The following is a 21363-nucleotide window of genomic DNA, read 5'->3' on the forward strand; positions in this document are numbered from 1 at the left end:
TTCCTTTGTTTTTGGTTTTGTTTTGTTTTTGTTTTTTTTTTTTGTTTGTTTGTTTGTTTTTGAGAGTCTTGCTATGGTAGACTTGACTGCTGTAGAATTTGTCATGCTTATCAGGTTGGCCTGGAACTTCAGAGCATGCTCCTGCCTCTGCCTCTTTTGTGCTTGCTGGTACAGTTTTGTGAATTTATATGCCCAGGTGGCCTCACGAGTTGATAGATTGGTTAGGCCTATTTCCCAGAGCCCTAATGGGCTTATTATTGCTTGAGTATATTAATTGTACAGAATAAGAGGTTTCCATTATGATATTGAAACATGTGTGTAATGCAATTTGATTATATTCATCCTGCTTGCTGTACTTTTTTGTTCTGTCTCCCCAAGCAGTATCGTTCATGCTTTCATGTCTTTTGTGTTTAAATTACATTATCAATATGAGAGAAAACATAGGATATCTGTCTCTCCGAGTCTTGCTTATTTCACTTAACATGGTAATCCCTGATTCTGTCCATTTTGCTGCAAAAGACGTTTCATTTTTCTTTATGGAGGAATAAGCATCATTTGTGTACATACATGACATTATAAAAATCTGTTCACCCTCTTGATGGACATCTAGGTTGATTCTTCAACTTGGCTGCTGTGAGCGATGCTGAAAAAAAAATACATGGGCATGTAGGAATCTCTGTTGTGTGCTGACTTAGAACTCCTGGAGGAGTTTCATCAAAGCATGGACAACATGCTTGCTTGTGTACTTTCTTTAATTTTCAATGTATTATTTATTCTTTTGAACATACATTTCAAAGGAGGAAGTATGTGTTCCAGATGCTAGGGCTCTTGTTACAGAAACACAAGGATGTCATCAAAGATTTACCTGCAGGGCTCAGGTTATAAATTCAACATTTGATGCCCAGGAGGCTGTCAAGGTTAAATCTACCCTTCTGTGGCAAAATGATGTGAAGTGTTCTGAAAAGAGAGGCAGTACCAACTGGTGGTGCACCCCCCATTTGCCAGTCTAGTTTGTCTGGACCTGCCTGATGAAAGCAGTTAGATGGAGATTCAGTCTTAAGGTAATTTAGTTGGCTTCATTAGTGTAAGTTTGGGCTAAATGTCAAGTTGAATACATGTATAAAAATACATTTTTTTAAAAAAAATATGAAAATGGAATTAAATTGGTTGCATGTAAGGAAGTTATTCAGAAGGAGTAATTTTGTGGAGTGGAGAAAGTATATTTTAGGGTGAAATGTATAAATACCAAGATGCCATTGCCACATCATGCTATAAATAGCCATAGCAAAAATCTAAATAATGAAGTTATCCATTTACCTCTTAAAAGTAATCCTCCCTTTCAGTCCTGGTTGTGAGAATTGGACTCTCTCTTAGCCCAGAGACATTATTACACAAGAAAGAGGAAAAGATTAGGGGGCAAAGCTTCTCAGTAGAGGCCTCTCCAAGCTGAATTTTAAGTGCTGTTTCTGATGTGAGTCTCCTGGTTTTCATTAAAGGGGAGTATTAAGGAAGCACCGTGCGAGCATAATAGCTGCTCACACAGCGCCTTTGCCTTTGTGGGGTAGTCTTAGTGCTCTGCTTTTTTTTTTTCCAGAGCCTTGTGTCTGGTAGTGGAGTAGAACTGTCTCAGATGGTGGAGAAACACATTCAGTGGAAGTTGCTGCCATGAGCAATATGGTTTAATCCTGGACACAATGCTGTCATTGTGTTGGAAGCATTCATTCATTTGCAGATGCATTCATTTGCAAATTGCCCACTGTTCATATCCCCCTTTCAAGCAAAGACTATGTCATTCCAGGAAGGTCAGCACATCCATGACCCACTAGATTCTTTAAAAGCCTCCCTTACTCTCCTTTCGTTTCCCCCTTTTCATTTCCTCTTCAAGGTTGTAAGTGCAACGGCCTTGTGTAGATTTTGAATGTAATTCCCCAGCTAAACATGCTTGTAAATTTTCACTGCAAATACTTCATTGCATATTCGTCTGAGGGTGAATTGAAATTAGTGAAGTTAACCATTCATTGATGGAGCAATCCCACGAGGTAGAAAGTTTTAAGTTGGTTAAGTGTGATTTGCTAGAACAAATTATGTAAGGAGTAGAGATAAAGCATATTTAAAAAGGTTACCATTTTATTTGGTGGTTGGAGATAGCTTACCTATTCTTGGAGTGTATAGATACACATTATCTATAAAGCACTGAATGCTTTATATTTAAAAAAAAACAGCTCAAGGGACAAAGGGACTATGATACAGGAAAAATAGTGTGAAATGATAATGTTACCTCTAAAATTGGTGCTTAGTGTTTTATCAAGGTCTCATCATAGTTTCAGTTTGATTGGCCAAGATGGGAGTGCTTCCTGCTGTGTGCCAATGGAAGGGCCTGAAATGTAGAGTTGGAAGAACATGCAAGCAGCTTAGGACATCTGGAAAGAGAGGGCAGTTTGTGCAGGGAGTTTATCCTTGATAATAATATCTCTAAGATGAATTTAGATAAATGGATGTCATGTCTCCATTCCAGTTCCCCCACCTCTCTATCTTAATTTAGATACACTAAAATTCTTTATATGTAGATTTTTAGTTTTAGCATCCTACATTTTGAATATTATTCGAGATCCACGTTTTCAGCATTTTTGTAATACTAGACAGCTTGTTTTCAGTGCATGTGACATCAATAATATTGATGAATTATAGAGTTTCCATTATGCATTAGCTACCTTTCTTATTGTTGGGGAAAAGTAAGTAACAGAGGAAGAGAGAAAAGGCTTTACAGAGGTTAACTTTTGTTGTCAACTTGAAGGGATTTGAACTCACATAGGAGACACACATACGAGGGGTTCTATGAGGACCTCTGCAGGTTTCCAAAGAGGTTCAACTGAGGCAGGATGACCCAACCTGAATGTGGGTACACAGTCCCATTGGCAGGGGCTCCTACTCCCTACTGAGTAAACAGAAGGTGAGCTGAGCTGAACCCTGGCATCCATCTCTGTCTGCTTCCATATCGTTCTTACTCCTCCTGTCTCTCCTAATCTGAGGACAGTTCTTACATTTTCCTTGTTTTTCATAACAAGTCTAGTTTGGAAGAATAGTAATCAGGTGTTTTGTAGAATGAACCCCACTTCAATGAGTAAGAAGTTTTTCACGATTAGCTTAGGGCTGTGGGATTCTCTGAGGATGTGAAGAGTCTTGTCAGCATGCATTTCTAGAAGTTTCATGTTATCAGCTTCTATCAGCATGGACTTAACACTAGCAATATCAATATCCACTGATTGTTTAAATTGTGCTTTCAAAGTTTCCTCACTGAAAAGTATCTCTATTTGAGGGGAGATGTTGAATTCTCCTCTCTCTCTCTCTCTCTCTCTCTCTCTCTCAGAACCAAGGCTCAATTATTCATATTGCAATCATTTCAAGTTAGTTCATTTTGTTATGTATTAGTTAAGCAATCAAGTTAAGATCGTGGTCCTAAACATGGGCTCTAATCCAATATGACTGGTATCCTTCCAAGAGGAAGAAACATTTAAGTGCAAAATCTGAAGACACAGGGATTCAGGGGAGACTGCCATGTGCTCACAGAGGCAGCGTTTGGAGTGACATGCTACATATTGAGAGCTGGCAGTTGTCCTAGAACATTAGAAGGGGCAGAGAAGGTGCTTTCTGCCACCACTTCGTCAGTTGTTCATCAGCCAAGAGTGGTAGCCCACTATATCACACCAACTCCAGAGAAGCATCTCATAACTCAGGTCTGTAACTCCAGGAGAAGCATCCCTTAACTCATGACTGTCTTGAAAACCATCAAATAATTCTGTTCACAGGCAGGAATAAAAATCTTCTTATTTGTGATCAGGCAAAGACATTCTAATAACCACTTAAAAACTGTACTTCAAGGGACTGGGTGTGGCTCAGGGGGAGAGCACTTGGCAAGCATATACAAGGCCCTGGATTCACATATTAGAACAAGCCCACCCCATCTCAAAAAAGGTCAACTATAGTTCCAACTGCACTGCTTTCCCCTCTAGAAGGAAAGGAAAAGAAAAACCGGGAGGGCAGCTTGAGATGGTTTTGTGTAAAGCTACGGAATACACTGTAGGTTCACCCGTGACCACAGAGCCAGCACGAGCTCAGTGCTGTTTGAGAAAGATGGTATATTTTAGTTTTCACGGGACTCCCTCTCTTCCCTCCTTTCTTTCATTCCTCTCCCCTCTCCCCTGACTTTTTACTTGCTAGCTTTCTCATTTTGTTTTATTTTAAAAAGACACACACACACACACACACACACACACACACACACAAACACTCATTTTAAATATACATTAAGTCTGGCTGTATGAAAGAAAAAGAAGACAAATGAAGAGCCTTCTTTTTGCCACCTTGTTTGCAGCAATAAAGGCTATTATCTGAAATTCTTGAGCATTTCATTAAATTTACTTTAAAATTTAATTATGTGAAATCAGTGCATGAGAGCTTATCTAATCATCATGGCTTAGAAGATGATCTCTTAACAGTTGCACATTCAGGGGAGCTGGGATGTGGCCTTACCACAATATACTTAATGCAGGCTCATTCTTTTTATACATGTAGCATTTATTGGAAAAATTCCAAAACCTTATGAATATGTATGATCTAAATTGTTCATTTATCTTGGCAGCCAACAAGTGTTTCTTAGTACACAACATTGGCCATTTATTACTTTTAAAAATGTATGTTACTGAAGGTTTCCAGCAAGACGTTTCAGTCTCTGTTGCCTTTAACATTTATATTTTTAAAAGACAGGCATACACACAAACATAACCAGAGAATATACATCTTACATATACATATTACAAATATATATCTTACATATATGTACTTTCATACACACACACACACACACACAAGTATAAATCTTCCTGCATTAAGTGTCTATGTTTAAACATTTCATGTGTCATTACATGACTGTTCCTGCATTTATAAATTTTCTAGTCATGTTCTTCAGTACCTTTCTCATTATCATTTATCAACTTGGTCCCCAAGTCTCATTAATGAGTTTGTGTTAGTCACAGGGAAGCTTGAGAGAGTGAGACAGACAGACTGTGACACTAAGATCTCTGAGAGAATTAAACGTTTTCCCTTCTTATTGTTTGGCATTAGGCTTTCAGGAGATTTACTAACGTAAGGAAGTAGACTTTTTGTGTTATTAAGTGATAGGGTTCAGGATATGTTGCCCTATAATATGGTAGTGTGGCGTTGGCTGAATGAGAAGGAGCTTTGACCTGTCTTTTCCAAAGTAGACCTTGTCTCGTATGTGACAACCTTTCCTCTCATCTACAGGAAAGACAGGCTTTATTTGCAGAGCAGAGAGAGGACACAGGAAATCCAAAGAGATTGCTAAATTTTTCATTTTATCACTATAGGGTTTTTTGTTATTATTTTTATTCTTTAACCTTTTTTAAACAGTCCAGTCTTTATCCCTCTCCAGGTCCACCTTCTGACTGTTCCTCCTCCCATTCCTCCTCTCCCATCTCCAAGAGGATGTCCTGACCCCACCAGACCTCCCCACTCCCAGGACCCTCAAGTTTCTTGAGGGTTAGGTGCATCTTCTTTCACTGAGTCCAGACCTGGCAGTCTTTTGTATATGTGTCAGGGGACTCATAGCAGTTGGTGGATGCTGCCTGGTTGGTGGCTCAGTGTCTGAGAGATCCCAGGGTTCTAGGTTAGTTGAGACTGCTGGTCTTCCTATGGGGTTGCCCTCCTCCTCAGCTTCTTCCAGCTTTCCCCTAATTCAACTACTGGGGTCCCCGGCTTCTGTCCATTGGTTCGGTGTAAATATCTGCATCTGACTCCTTCAGCTGCTTCTTGGGTCTTCCTGAGGGCAGTCATGCTAGACTGCCATAGTTTTTTTGTCCAATCATGCTTCTTCCTACCTATCCAGTCATCATCTGAAATCATAAGAATACACAGGGTTTCTTCTTTCATTAGATCTTCATTCTGACCACTTCCTCGCCATTCAAAATTCATTAAATAAGTCTGCTTTTGTCTTGTTTATTTGTGTTTTATTTTAAATACTTCAGTCTTGAACCTAGTGATAGGAAAGAAATTTTCTTCCCCCATGTGAGTTTGGGTCCAATTTGTTACTCAGTGTATTGTATCTGTAATTCATTATTAAATACTGTTTTATCTATCAGCAACATGATCCACACTTGAAGACTGAAGTTATCAGCGAAGGCATATAAAATAAATAGTCTAATGCAAATGGTGGACTGAGAGCACACATGGGGAGCTGCCCTAATTTCACTTTTTTTCTCTTTCTTTCTTTCTTTCTTTCTTTCTTTCTTTCTTTCTTTCTTTCTTTCTTTCTTTCTTTCTTTCTTTCTTTCTTTCTTTCTTTCTTTCTTTCTTTCTTTCTTTCTTTCTCTCTTTCTTTCTCTTTCTCTCTTTTTCTCTCTCCCTCCCTCCCTCCCTCCCTCCCTCCCTCTCTCTCTCCCCCCCCCCCTCTCTCTCTCTCTCTCTCTCTCTCTCTCTCTCTCTCACCTTTAATCAGGGTAATTGCTGAGGGAATATTCAGAAAGCTCATCCAGTGAGACAGTGAGACACTGATCACATGTTTGCTAGAGAGGGTACCTGGGTTCTTAAGAAAATAATTAAATGTATCATTTGGTACAAGAAGTCATCTGGTAGAAGTTAACTGCCCCAAGCCCAGGCATAATTGGAGGAGCCAAGCTCTAGGATGTCACTTATTTAAAAATCTCTTTCTTTCTCTTTTGGCTTAATCTGCTTGTTTTCCCTAAGCTTTATATCCATGTTATCTGCTTTTGTCTCAGTGTGAACCCATATTCAATGTGACAATTTACAGAGAAGAATCATTTATTTTTGCTCACGGTTTCGAAGGTGTCAGTTTACCACATTACAAAGTGTGTAGGAGATCACATTTATGACGGCAAGAAAGCAAAGAAAGGGAGTAAAGGAAGGGCCTGTGGTAAGACACTCACGGGATCCACCTCCTGCCTTTCACTGCCAACCAATAATGCCAATGTATTATAAATCCATCAGTGAATTCATCATTCAATCTAATCATTTCTCAGTACACCAGCACAGGCACATACAGAGATATGCTTTACTAATTTCTCAGGCATTGCTTAACCTGAGCATAGAAAATCAAAGCTGGCATTCCCCTGTACTGGGGCATATGATCTTCAAAAGGATGGCTGACTAGGCCATCCTCTGCTACGTATGCAACTAGAGACACAGCTCTGGGGGTTACTGGTTAGTTAATATTATTGTTCCTCCTATAGCATTGCAGACCCTTTAGCTCCTTGGGTACTTTCTCTAGCTCCTCCATTGGGGTCCCTGTGATCCATCCAATAGCTGACTGTGAACATCCACTTCTGTATTTGCCAGGCACTGGCATAATGCCAGGGCCAGGAAGTGGGAGTGGGTGGGTTGGGGAGCAGGGCAGGGGGAGGGTATAGGGGCTTTGGGGATAGCATTTGAAATGTCAATGAAGAAAATATCTAATAAACTATAATTAAAAAAAAATCAAAGCTGACCATCATAAGTCTACACTTTGTCAAGCTGTAAAATTTAATGAAATAAGGACATGTAAAGTGCTTATAAAATATGGACTCAAAGGCGGGATCTTAGATGAAATATCCAACAGTGGAGAGAGGGGACTTGTAGAGTCTACCTCCAGTAAAAAGATAGGGCATCAAGTGGAGGGACGGGGTTGACATTCCACTGTCAAGAACTCTGACCCAGAATTGCTTCCATCTAAAAGAACTGCAAGGACAGGAATGGAGAAGAGACTGAGGGAAAGGTGGACCAGTAACCTGCCCAACTTGGGACCCATCTCAAGCAGAAGCTGCACCACCTACACTATTACTGATGCTATGTTGTGTTTACAGACAGGAGCCTAGCATGGCTATCCTCTGAGAGGCCCAACAAACTGCTGACTGAGACAGATGCAGATATTTACACCCAACCATTGCACTGAAGTCAGGGACCCTATGGTTGAATTAAGAAAAAGCTGGAAGAAGCTGAGGAGGTGGGCAACCCCATAGGAAGACCAACAGTCTTAACTAACCTGAACCCCTGAGATCTTTCAGACACTGAGACACCAACCAGGCAGCATACAAGGGCTGATCTGAGGCCCCATGACATATATACAGCAGAGGATTGCTTGGTCTGGCCTTGGCCTCAGTCTGGCCTAACCCTTGAGAAGAGACTTGAGGCCTCAAGGAGTGGGGAGGCCTGGGCGGCGGTTGGGGGGACTTCCTCTTGGAGACAAGGGAGTGGAGGAATGGGATGAGGAGTGGGGACTGGGAGGGGGCAATGGCTAGGCTATAAAATATTAATAGCGATAATGATAATAATAAAATATCCACCCAATGTGGATTGCTCTAAAGATGTTAGCTGTATTATTTTTACTATCAGCATGCTTCTTATGTGTCTACAACATATGAATAATTGTGTAAAGGCTTCACTGTCTCTGCTGGAACTCTTCCTCCTATATGGAATTTCCTATTTCAACTTCTAGGCATATCATTCTTACCGTGTCCAAAAATATGTTTTGAACAACACAAATTCTGCAGAGAAAGCCTACTTCTTTTCCAAACTTCAAACCTTATATATATTTCTTTGGCATCTGCACATTCTATTTTATATATTTGTTTATGCATCTTATTTATAGAATCTTCTGAATATTTTTATCACTTTAATCTTATTCTGCCTTGAAGTAATTGATATTCTCTGCCTTAAATTAGAAAGATGACAAAAGAATTACTTTGTCAGATGTTATAATAATATTAAATCAAATTAAACCTGATAGATTTAGTGTATCAGTTATAGGATATTATATCACATTTCTCAAAAAATATTTTGTTTATTTGGGACAAGGCTCACTATGAAACTCTGGCTGCCCTGGAGGTGTTTACCATTTTGCCTCAACTTCTAAGTGCTGGGATTATAGGCATACAATATCACAACCATATTTTTGAATTGTATATGTTTACATATAATTATATACAAATGTATATTTATTGTATATTGTATATATATTGTATATGTTTACATATAATTATATACAAATGTATATTTAGTTATATTTGTAACAGGTATATAACAGATATGAAGCATATAGAGTTTGTTATATGTTATATGTTATATATATATATATATATATATATATATATATATATATATATATATGGCTTGTACTTCTCCCAAACTGGAATAATTTATTTTATATATTTATTATTTAGTTTATATATTTCTATAGATCTCCCCAGTGCTTTGTGTAATGGTATAGATAAGTACTTTTGTTTTGTTTTTCTTAGTATCCTCATTTAGTTTCTTTCTAAATTCAAATAAAGAAATGGATTAGGTAAACCATTTGTAAAGTAATCTAAGTAAATTTACTAATTTATAAAGATACTTTTGAATCCAAAGTTTATTTTCTTAATACATAACACATATACAAATGAGATAAATATTGGGACTCCATGGGGACTTAGAACAAGGCATGGTGTTTGTATTCATTGTGTAAAACCATATGAATTCACATGGTCCTTCACACAGTATTTTGAGTTTATGGTAATGTCTTAGTCATGGTTTCTATTCCTGTACAAAACATCATGTCCAGGAAGCAAGTTGGGGAGGAAAGGGTTTATTCGGCTTACATTTCCACATTGCTGTTCACTACCAAAGGAAGTCAGGACTGGAACTCAAGCAGGTCAGGAAGCAGGAGCTGATGCAGAGGCCATGGAGGGATACTTACTGGCTTGCTTCTCCTGGCTTGCTCAGCTTGCTTTCTTATAGAACCAAAGACTCCTAGCTCAGGGATGGCATCACCCACAGTGGGCCCTCCCATCCTTGATCACTAATTGAGAAAACACCTTATAGCTGGATGTCATAGACGTACTTCCTCAAGGGAGGCTCCTCTCTCTGTGATAACTCCAGCTTGTGTCACACAAAACCTGCCATACAGGTAGTATAGAGTGAAAACACATCTACTAGGGAGGATATTTTATTTTGATCTTTTCCAGGTTAGTGATATGTGTGAAATAACTTTCACAATGCTGGGAAGAGCCAGCAAGCTTCAGACCTTAGTCAGCCTCATGCTACAGTACTTCTGAATGATGAAGCTGGCTGAATGATGAAGGTTCGCTATACTAAGTGTGTCTGCAGCGTGTTTCCAACTCATGTCAGGTTTATCAGGTAATTGTGGTAATGGTATTGGAGGCTGAATAGCATCTGATACCCATTTGGTGGAAAGACAGATCATTTACAGTAGGAAAGTAAAAGTCTGTGTGGAATGTACGGTGGCTGGAAGAGGAGAAGGAAGACCTGGAAAGCCAGTGGGAGATCAGATGGCAGCATCATGTGTGATGGTCTGGTTTGTTCTGAAGACCCACGAGAAACTGTTGAAAAGTCTACAAGGGACCAAATCCGGAGTCAATGGAAATAAGATGAGATGAGCTGTAAAGGCATCTAACTTCTAACTCTTCTGTAAATATGCAAAAGAAGCCTCACTGTGAAAGAGAAGGTTTGCTTCTCCGCTGGCATGCCTGTTTCCTAGACTGGAGGTTTCTTTTTATGTGAGGATTTTTCAGTCTCTCTCAATCTAGGCATTCCTGCCTGGTGAATGACCCCAGAGCGACAGCTCCACAAACCAATTTCAATGCTCAGGAGAGAGACTGCTCCACAGGGTTCAGTGGCATCTTATTTCAATTAACATCTTCCTTAATTAGACAGAAATACAGAGGTACAGAAGGCATGCTTTCAATTTTCACCCCTTACTTAGCTTTTGGTTTATTTGTTACATAAGATGACACATATGGAAAGTCCATGTAAGGAAAATATAAGTGTTAGGTCAGATAGATAGTTGGTGCTAATTTTGTGCACTTCCAAGTTTGTTCAAGATTCAGTGTTTTTCTTTGTAGAAACTGTATAGTACTTTAGAAGCTATTTTTGTGAACACTTTATTCAGGGCTGTTATGGACGACACTCTAGTTACAGCAATAGTACGCCCAGAAATTAGGTTTCTAATTAAATTTCCAACAGGAAAATCATGCCATAAAGAGAGCAAAATAATAAAGCAAGGAGCACTTCAGCAGACAACGTGATCCAACAGACCCCTTGTCGTCAGGTGATGTAAACTTACCTATGAGGGTGTTCTTCATATACAATCAGAGGGTATTATTTCAACCAAAGTGAAGACTCAGATTTGACTCCACTGTCCTTTTGGAAATCAATCACTTGACGTTAACTACACAGCTTATCTGATAGAAAGTCAAAGGCAAATCAGTGCTTCCTAAGCTTAGGGATAATTTGTAACTAGAACCCAAAATATCTTGTAAAAAAAAAAAGGCATCTGGAAAGGGATTTTTTTTAAACTACCATGAACTTACCTCTATATAATAACGTACTCAGCAGAGTCGGCAGGCAACACAGAGAAAATCTCTACCACAAGAATTGCTGGCATTAAACGCAGACACACTGAGATAGGAATCCCTAATCCAGGGCTTTAACATCATCTTCCTTTAATTAAAAGGGAGAAACACTTTTATTTAATTTTGGTAGAAACTGTGAAATGCTTTCATCAAGTCCTACATGCAGAACTAAGACTCAGAATCAATGGATTCTGGGTTTTCCTCTTTTTTAGGTTAATAAAAATGACTTCCATTTGTTGCATAGTTTACTTTCTGAATGCCTCACATAAATTACCTAGCGTATTCTGTATGAATACATGTGGTTAATTCCATCACATTCATCTTACTAGGTAGGAAATTTGTAGCTAAACACGCTGAGGTGTTCTCCAAGTTATAGGCAGTTAAATGAGAGCATTTGAATCCTAATTAATGTAACTCCAACATCTGAACTATTTTCTACAACATTTTAATGACCATCATGTCAGAGCTTAGTGTGTTCTGCGGGTATAATATTTTAAATTCTTCCTTAAACCAACCCTGGCAATGGGCTTTGGGTGCCTGTTCACAGGTAGCTTATTAATTGGGACCTTTTAGTACTAACCTCTGAAGTTCATGGGCATAACATCACCTCGATACAAAACTGACTGTGGAAAAGTTCAATTTGTTCAATCTGTAACTGTGATGTGCTCTTTCAGGTCCCTAATTTGATAAATGTAACTGTGCTTAGAAAATGAAACAAAACTGTAAATGGGAAGAATTAGTCTTTGCAACCTAGTCTGTGGCATGCCCCTTTAAAAACATACTTTTCTTTGTTCTTTACAAAGTAGCAGCTTTGTGAGGGTAATAGCTCCTTTATTTAGGACAATTTTTGGGTATTCAGCCATTCAGCCATTTAGCATTCAAATGGCACTTGCTCCCTCAGTTTACACAAATTATCTTCTTCTGACTGAGATCTCCTAGGTTTCAAGTAGGAAGACCTGCCTTGTATTGTCCCGTCCCCTTCCGAACCTCTCAGAAGGTCTAGTCATTTCATAAGTCGGAATCATCTCTCTGTAGCTGCCCTCCTGCCTTGAATAGCAACGAGTGCCAGGGGCTGCTTCCTGGCTTTGTCCTGTCAATTTCTAATTTAGGAAATGGGATGCGGCGGACTCCTTGGACTATTTATACATAGCATCGAAGGCTTCTACACCTTTAAACCCTTGGGGACCTTCAAGAAAAACTCCACATTTCTGTGTCACTTTCTGCTCAGATTCAAGACCATCAGACTTACAGCTAATTTGCATTTTAGACTTTTATGTGAGCAGATGCCATGTGTTTGGTGGGCTATTGGATGGCAGCATAAAGCAGGACATGTCTACTCTGTGTACAATTAGTGGGGATTCCAGTTCATTACTCATTATGCCCCTTTATGTTTCTGGAGATTTACAAAGTAAATAATTGACACCTTTGTTTTTGGTCTAAATTGTAAAATGAAAAACATTCTTTAACCAAAAGGAAACTTTTCTTTTCTTTCTTTCTTTTTTTTTTAAATGTAATAAGATTATTAAGTGACTTGGACTAAAAATACTTTTCTAGCTTAGTATTTTCCTTTACATTTTCATTGTCAAGCAACAGCCTAAGTCTGAAATGATGCAAATTTTATGATTAGGGATAGTGACAATAGATTATGGAAGAAAACTGGCTTATGTTTTCTAAATGACAAATTTCTAAGTGCATTGAACTATTAATCCACTCAGCTTTATGGCACTTTAAGGAGAAGAATATTGTTATTTTTATCCCCTACAGATATGACTATTTAAAATGAGCAAATGGACAGTGGCAACATATCTGCCATCTAAGTCTAGAAAAACAGGCAAAGAAATGAAGTGATGATCATCGGCCTCTTCAAGAGCGGTTCTGTCGCTCTGTGACAGTTCCATTTTAAGACTAGCTCTGTCAAGATCTTAGTGGACCAGTTCCTGAAGTTACTTTTAGGGATAAACTTAGCATATTGAATTCTGCATAGAGCAAGTCACTTCACAGCAAAGCCCTAACCTAACATGGACTCCTTTTCCTCACGACACACAAATTAAAAGAGATTGCATTTGCTTCTGAGCCATACTCCAACTTAATTGCTTGCATTTATGTAACAGGTGGTATGATGGCATTTTAGAAATGATAGCCTAAAGCAGTTGAGGTTTGTTTGTTTGACTTTGGGTAAATATCTTTATATTTTCCTAATTTCCACTTGAATTTTAAAAGATCAAGAATAGTTCCACTTTTATTTTCTACCTATCTGTGTCTATGATGAAACTCAAGCTGTTGCCCCTGAAGCTGAGAGGCACAGCTCTGCTTGCCTTTTCTTCTTGTTTGAGCAGATGTGAGACTATTTGGACAATTATCCACTGTTGCGTCTTGTGATTTTGATGGACAAAGAGCCCTGTCCAGGTTGTCAGATCCTTATTGCAAAAGCTTTTGTTGAAAACAATGTCCTAACTGTTTTCTGACAGTAGGAGGGTGCCTCTTGAGACTACAGCTACTGTAAGAGGCAGGGAGATTAGTGCCTTTATTTCTTATGTAAACACTTATTAAATGTCTACCCAAATACATGGATTGGAGAGCATATAGATACAGATGAAATTAAAATTTATAAATGTTTGATTTTAGTTCTTACTTTGCTCATGGACTTCAGTCCTCAGATACATTATTTAAGTTACTTGGGATTTGATTTTTATTCTTATTAAGTGAAACTAATAATCTTCTTGCCTTTGAGAATGATAAATGCCATTTGATTAATTGATTTTCACTGATAAATGGTAATGATATTTAGAAGTTAGCTGAATAGACTTAGGCTTTGTACCAACTTCTTTCCCCAATCATGCCTAGTTAGAAAAAGATTACGGTCTTTCTTTAGCTAGCTTTCTTGAGTTTACCATGTAAGGTCCAGGACCCTCAACATACCATACTTTGGTGCAAATTCCAGTTCAGCCTTTGAGTCTAGGTGGAGCTCTGAGACTCCAGCCTCAATCCCAGGTCACTGAAAGAGGACAAAGGAGTCAGCTAAGAATCCAACCTCACACCCTGGCTCCACTCAGTGCTTGTGTCTTATACAGTCCTTCTTAAATATACTATACAAGGTTAGGACAGCATCCACCAAAGTGTTTCAGTATTTCAGCTTCTGTATCCAGCCATCTTCCTTTTACTTTCCCAAGAACAGAGGCTTCTGTGACTTACAGAGTCTCCATGACTCCAGCCCTCCCCTCCTAGAAAAGGGAGTGTTTGGTTATTTGATTGCTCATCCTCTCCTTACAGTCCACCTTTAATAAAACCCCTACATCTCATTCTTCCACCTTTTCCTTGTTTCCACTATTCTACCTTCTCAATATTTTCCCCTCCTTTATTTATTAGCTCCCACACTAATCATTAATCCCATTGTGCTTTCTCTTTATTTTATTGACTCATACTCACAATAATATCAATGTCCCAAATACTATCGCTGTACAACTTCTGAGCATATATTTCAAGGACCCTATCCCCTACAAAATATGATATTTACACACAATAAAACTATATTCCAAAGTTAAAAAGAAGAATAAAATTGTGAGATCTGCAGGATGATGGATATATCTAGAAACTATTGTGCTGAGTTGGGTAACCAAGGCCTAGAAAGACAAACACTTGATGGTCTTTTTGTATAAGACTCTTATTCACAAATTTTTAGAATAGTATTCTTATGTTTGGGTAATATGATAGCAAATGCCAGAAACATAGAACAGTATCATTGGAGGGAAAGGATGGGGGTAAAGGGCCTTGAGGAAAGGGGGAAGGTAGAATGCATTGAACATGAAACTTAAGGAGGATATGATGGGTGCAAGAGTCTAAGCAGGGACTAGGTAGAAGCTGTGGTGGTTTGAATATGCTTGGACCATGGGAAATAGCACTATTTGGAGGTGTGGCCTTGTTGGAGGAAGTGTGTCACTGTGTAGGTGGGCTTCGAGGTTTCCTAGTGTTCAAGATCCACCCAGTGCAGAAGAGATCCTCCTCCTTAATGCCTACAGAGAGGATCTCTTCCTGGCTGCCATTGGATCAATATGTAGAACTCTCAGCTTCTTCCCTAGTACCAAGTCTGCCTGGGTAATGCTATGCTTTCCACCATGATGATAATGGACTGAACTTATGAAACTGTAAGCCAGCCTCAATTAAATGTTTTATGTATAAGAGCTGCCTTGGTCATGGTGTCTCTTCACAGCAATGAAACCCTAACTAAAACATAAACATACTATTTTATAAGCTCACCTAAAACTATAATCTAAAAAAGCTCATATTTGAATAGAGATGCTCTCTGTGAATGAAGAATGCTCTTCCAAAAAGTTACGGGTTATTATGCCAAGACTTTAATGCAAGTGTATTGTATCTTCCCATGAGGTGGGAGCTATTTTACTATGAGATGTGAGTTACCCTCTTATGAAATGTAGAGTACTTCACCTTTCAGTTGCTGGCCATGGAAGCCCAAGGGACAGCACTAATGAACTCAGCAAGTTATAAAAACAAAGTAAGACAAAAGAGCACTGGTAGTTGAGAAGAGATAGTTGTGGTAGTGATAGAGAAGGGCTTGAAAGGGAGGCAGCAAGGATTAGACTTCAAAATTTATATCTGTGCATTGAATCCTCAAAGAGGAAAAAAATAACAGCTGGCATGTATTAAACATTCTTCTAATAAAACCCTATAGGACCTCATGAGCATTCCATGAGAGCACAGGGGTTGTTACTATTTGCAGACAACTGTAACAGAATCAGAAAACAGTTATTTGCTAAATTGTAGATACCTGGTAAATTTCAGAGCTGAGATCCCAACCCAGGATGTCGAAATACTGAGCTCACACTCTCTACACATACAATGTATTTTGTCCCAAGAGAATTTATTTGTGACTGCATAATCTCATAAACTGATTATACAATGAGACCTGTCAGTCAGAGCCATCCACAGTGGGGTCTGCACTATAACTCTTTGCTTAGGGAAGCTGGTCCTGCTGACTACTGTACTTTGCTGACTGATAACTTCAAATTGAAATTCAGTGATGTGTGGATGAGTTCCTTCAAGGGTACTCTGTGTGACACAGATGAGTGGGAGAAGAAGAAAAACACAGAGGTGAGCACGTGGATGATTTTGAAGAGTGAGCAGATGAGCCTGCATCTTGGAGTCTGTTGGGAACTTGGTCCCTAAACCAGTCCAAGGAAAGTCTGTGTCAAGACCTAAGAGAAATTTAAAGAGTGGTTCTTAACCCCCTGATAAGATGTCACTGCTGCCCTGAGATGATTGGAGGTATAGGCCAGTGGTTTAACAGAGGCAACCCTTTTCTGAATCATGGGTGACATTCAGTCATATGAAGGTTGGCTTGAGCAACTAGAAGAGACCATAGATGCTGCCAAACACCCAATAAGTAAAGACATCTCCTATCTTCGTGCCCAAAGAATTACCTGGTTCACTATGCTAGTGGTATCTCTGCTGAAACAGTGAAAGGAGAACAGGCTCTTTTCTTGTCCACCTATGTTTCAGGAATTGCTGCTTTGATGGGGGTGCTAATCCCTAATTATTGACAGGAAGCATGAGGAGCCACAGTACCCCAGCAGAGGTGTCTTCATCTCTATGTTAGAGTGTCTGAAGAAGTCAGGGGCGTTACTTCTTCACAGTCCTTTATGAAGTATTTCTGTTGACTTCTGAAAGTACTAAGGAATTGGGTTAAAAGGGAAGTTGGAATTTTGTCCATCTTTCTTTACCTTGTAAGCCCCTCTACAATCTCGCTGACTATTTTCCTTCTTTCTCCCTTCTTATCTTTGTCTGTTCAACTAAAATATTGGTGCATGTCCTATATGTATGGTCAAGCTCCATGAAAGTTTACAGGCCTAAGAGTCATGATGAAATCCCCAGGGTGGGGCTGAGAGTTTTGGGAACATCAAGAGGTGTTGTGTAGGGCACTTAAAGGCACTATAAAGTCCTATCCCTGTCCTCATTTTGTTTACACCCTGGTTATCAAATGAGTGGTTTTTCTCTGCATCCGGGTCCAGAGCATCAGGGCAACCCATCATGTATTGAACTTGTCAAACTCCGAGTGAACAATAATCAAACCTTTCTCTTTATGAAATGATTATTGCAGTAATATATATATGTATATATGTGTATATATACATATATACACATATATACATATATATATTTGCAATATTATTATAGTAACAAAGTCTAACAGGTCATGATCTCATATGATAGATATCTGAACATTTATTTAGAACAATAATGATGAAAACTTGGACAATCAAAGGCCTAACTATATGGATCAGCCAAGCTACTTCAAACAAAGGCAGTGGCGCTTCCACGTGCATCCCCAAATTCGATATACATGCACTCTCAGAAATTTGTGCAATTTAATCTCAAGGAGAACCAAATAAAAGAGTATGGACATTTCTGTAGAAGCCTCTCGTCTTTAATAGAAAAGAGATTGCCACCTAGAGCACGTGTCCTGCCAACTAATCACTGAGATTATAGTCAGCCCTGCAAAGAGTGAACTTGTCATTAGGACACAAATAATGCAGAACAGGAAACACAAGTGCTGCCAATCTTCCCTCCCCTTTTGAAGAAAACTGGGAGATTGAAAGGGTATATATATGTGTATGTATATGTGTGTGTAACATATAGGATATATATATATATATATATATATATAAAGCAAATCTCCTATATGTTATATTTCTAAATACTTTTTGAGTAAATATCTTTATGAAATATTTTGCTAGAACCAAAAGCTGCCAAGGCTGCAGAAAGAAGAATAAAAGCAAAATTTTTAGCAGCCCAAATCCAAAGCAAACATGGAGAGGCGCGAGGTTACAGACAGTGGCATGAATGTTAATGAACACAGAGCTGTACAGTGGAAATCTGCTAAATGCTTTGCAGGGGAAATTGAGAGGACATTTCCCTAACAGTTTGTTCCTGTTGGTTATAATTTTAAAATCGGCACCGCGGGATGGCCCAGCTCCATCCCAGATTCATATTGGGCAGATGCATTACGATTCCCTGCTGAAGTTCTCTGGAAGAGCTGAGACTAATTTAGCATAGTTGTTTTACACAGTATCATCAAGAGCAGCAAGTGAATACCCAAAGCATGTGTGAAGAACTGAGAACTGATTGCAGTTTTGCATCCAGGAACTAAGCACCCGTCAGAGGTACACAAACGCTTGGGCAAAGGTAAGAAGCCATATGCAAGACAAGCCACAACAAGCATAGAGTTAAATTGAATGTCTTACCTTCACCTTGAACTTGTATCACCTTTTTGTCTTTCTTTATAATGAAATAGAAAGCCTTCTCGTTTTAACTAAGTGAATGGCTTGCTTTAAGCTGCCATTTTCTTTGGTGTATACTGAGGAGACATACTGGTACTTTTGGCAAAGTTGACATCACAGATCATGAGAGTGACCCATGTCAGCCACACCTTCCCCAAACCAGGCAGGCATGCGATTGTTTCTTAACTATTTCAGCTGCAGGAGGGATTTTCCTTTTCCTGCAAACTGTTTTTCTTTTAAAAGATTTTATTTATTTATTTTGTGTATATGAGTACACTGTAGCTGTACAGATGGTTGAGAGCCATCATTTGGTTGCTGGGAATTGAACTCAGCACCTATGCTGTCTTTGGTCTTGCTCGCTCCGGACCTACTTGCTCTGGTCCAAAGATTTACTTATTATTATGAGTACACTGTAGCTGTCTTCAGACACACTAGAAGAGGGCATCAGATCTCATTATGGATGGTTTCGAGCCACCATGTGATTGCAGGGATTTGAACTCAGGAACTCTAAGAGCAGTCAGCGCTCTTAACCTCTGAGCCATCTCTCTAGCCCCTTCTGCAAACTGTTGTTTAACATTAACTTTTTTTTTTTTTGCACAGTGAAGTCTGATGTTTATTTATTTATTACTGCTTATTTCTTTAATAACGGCATAAAGGATGTCTCTTGAAATCAACATGGGGGCTCTCTCATTCAAGAATCACTATCAAATCACACAGGTCAGCATGACACTAATAAATGACCATGCTCAGACCCACACACAAACACAAAGATCAAGACAAACAACCTCTTACCTCCCAAGGTGAGTAAATATACAAAATATTAGCAACATTCCCTACACAAAGAAGAGTGCTTGTGAATCACCGAATGCTTTGCGCTTATGTCTGTAAGATCGCAGAATCCATCCACACAACATATATAAGCTGACTTAAAAAAATTGGCTATAAGAAACAGGGAGTCTTCTTGCTGGGTACCGTAGAACCCACTTTGCTTATCATTTCCCAGATCTTTATCATCTTTATCACCTTGGTGCAAGCAACGTCATGAATTCTCATGGATGGATGTCTTCAGTCCTGTTTTTTTGGTGCCTGAACTTTTAAGCTCTCCTGGTAATTATCTGGCTAGCACAAAAGTCAGGCTTTGCTTGGCCCCACAGAAAGATAACTAATATGAGGAAAAAGAAGAAAAAGCAATAAATAAATAGATAAATAAATAAATAAATAAATAAATAAATAAATAAATAGAATATCTGCGTACTTACAGATATCAAGGAGTTACAAACCATTGCAGTTTCCAGACATGTGGTTCTTTTTGTCCACAGAACTGGACTTGCATCATGTTAGATGAACAGCAAGCATGACATGAATCTTCTCTGCCTTCTACAGTTTTAATTTTATATGAGTGATAGAGAGTCTCAGTAAGAGACAAGATGGATTTAGTTTATTTATTAGCAAGGTGACACACGTGGTCACCAGTGGTGAAGAAGACTTGCTGACAGAAAGCAGTACAAGTGAAACAGGAGAAACAAATGAGGTAGAGACAGACTGTGTCTCAGGACTTGGGGTGAGTTTCCATTCCACTCTCTGATCCCTATTTTTATACCTGTGACAGTAAACATTAGAAGATGATTCTCAGAATCTCAACTGGAGGTAGAGGGATTAGATATATTTGGGATTTCACACCTAAATACCACCATATTCTTTCGTATGCTTATTCATTAGTCTTCCCAATAAACTTTGAGCATCTTGACATTAAAGCCCTCCCATTTTTCCTTCTTATTCTGTGTTTAAAATTGCATTATTTAGTTAGTTTTATTTTTTTAAGATTACAGTTTAATGGTTTGGGTTTTTTCCTACAGTTTAGCAGGATAGCAGATGAGTTTGAGACTCAGACCACATAGGCAATCCCAATCACACCACAAGCCAAGCGGCTTCTAGCATTTCCAGTCTTCATACTTTCTTCATTTCCACCTTTGCCCAAGTCATCTTGTTTCTCGTGGACCACCATTGTATGGCCTATGATGGGATGCTCTCTTGAGAGTGAGATCACACGATATTCAATGGACACATTGGTCACACCGTCCTTTCCAGCAGTCACATTGCCCAGGTCTCCAACATGCCTCTCTCCATCCGCCGGACCGCCATGTTTCTTAGAGTGAGAATTAAAATGAGGTCCAGCACTGGTACAGCCTTGTGTATTATCCCCATACCGATGGACGTGTAACCCATGCTTGTCTTCAGTTTAATCCTGTAATTTGTACTGACACCACAACTGGTTCACCACTTGCCTTCTGCTCGAAGTGGATGGTTACCTGCACCAGACCGTCACCCTTCAGCACGCACACGGCTTTCATCGCCATGCCTTCCCGGGAGACGCACAGCGGCTTCAGGACCTGGGAGAGCAAGAGGAGAAGACGACAGAGCCGCCACAGGAAAGGACAGCGGGGGTGGGGGTGGGGGTGGGGGAAGCATTATTTATTCTTAAAAGAATGGTTTACTTCTAGAATGTCATTGATTAAGGCTTGATAAGTAGTTGAAGAGAAAGTAACACTGAATACCACAGTGAATATAGACTATAGCAGAATTTACTAGAGAAATTGTAGGTTACTGGAATTTTGGCTCATTGTTGGTAGGCTTGCCTGGAGGGAACTTCATAG

General features: G+C 39.1%; 1 pseudogene; it reads right to left on the bottom strand.

Annotated features, from left to right (window-relative positions):
• Nucleotides 1–20594: 20594 nt before the first annotated feature.
• On the bottom strand, nucleotides 20595–21066 carry LOC110310749 (annotated as a pseudogene).
• Between the last annotated feature and the right edge of the window lie 297 nt (nucleotides 21067–21363).

The sequence above is a fragment of the Mus caroli genome, chromosome 15 (genome assembly GCF_900094665.2).
Source record: "Mus caroli chromosome 15, CAROLI_EIJ_v1.1, whole genome shotgun sequence".
NCBI lineage: Eukaryota > Metazoa > Chordata > Mammalia > Rodentia > Muridae > Mus > Mus caroli.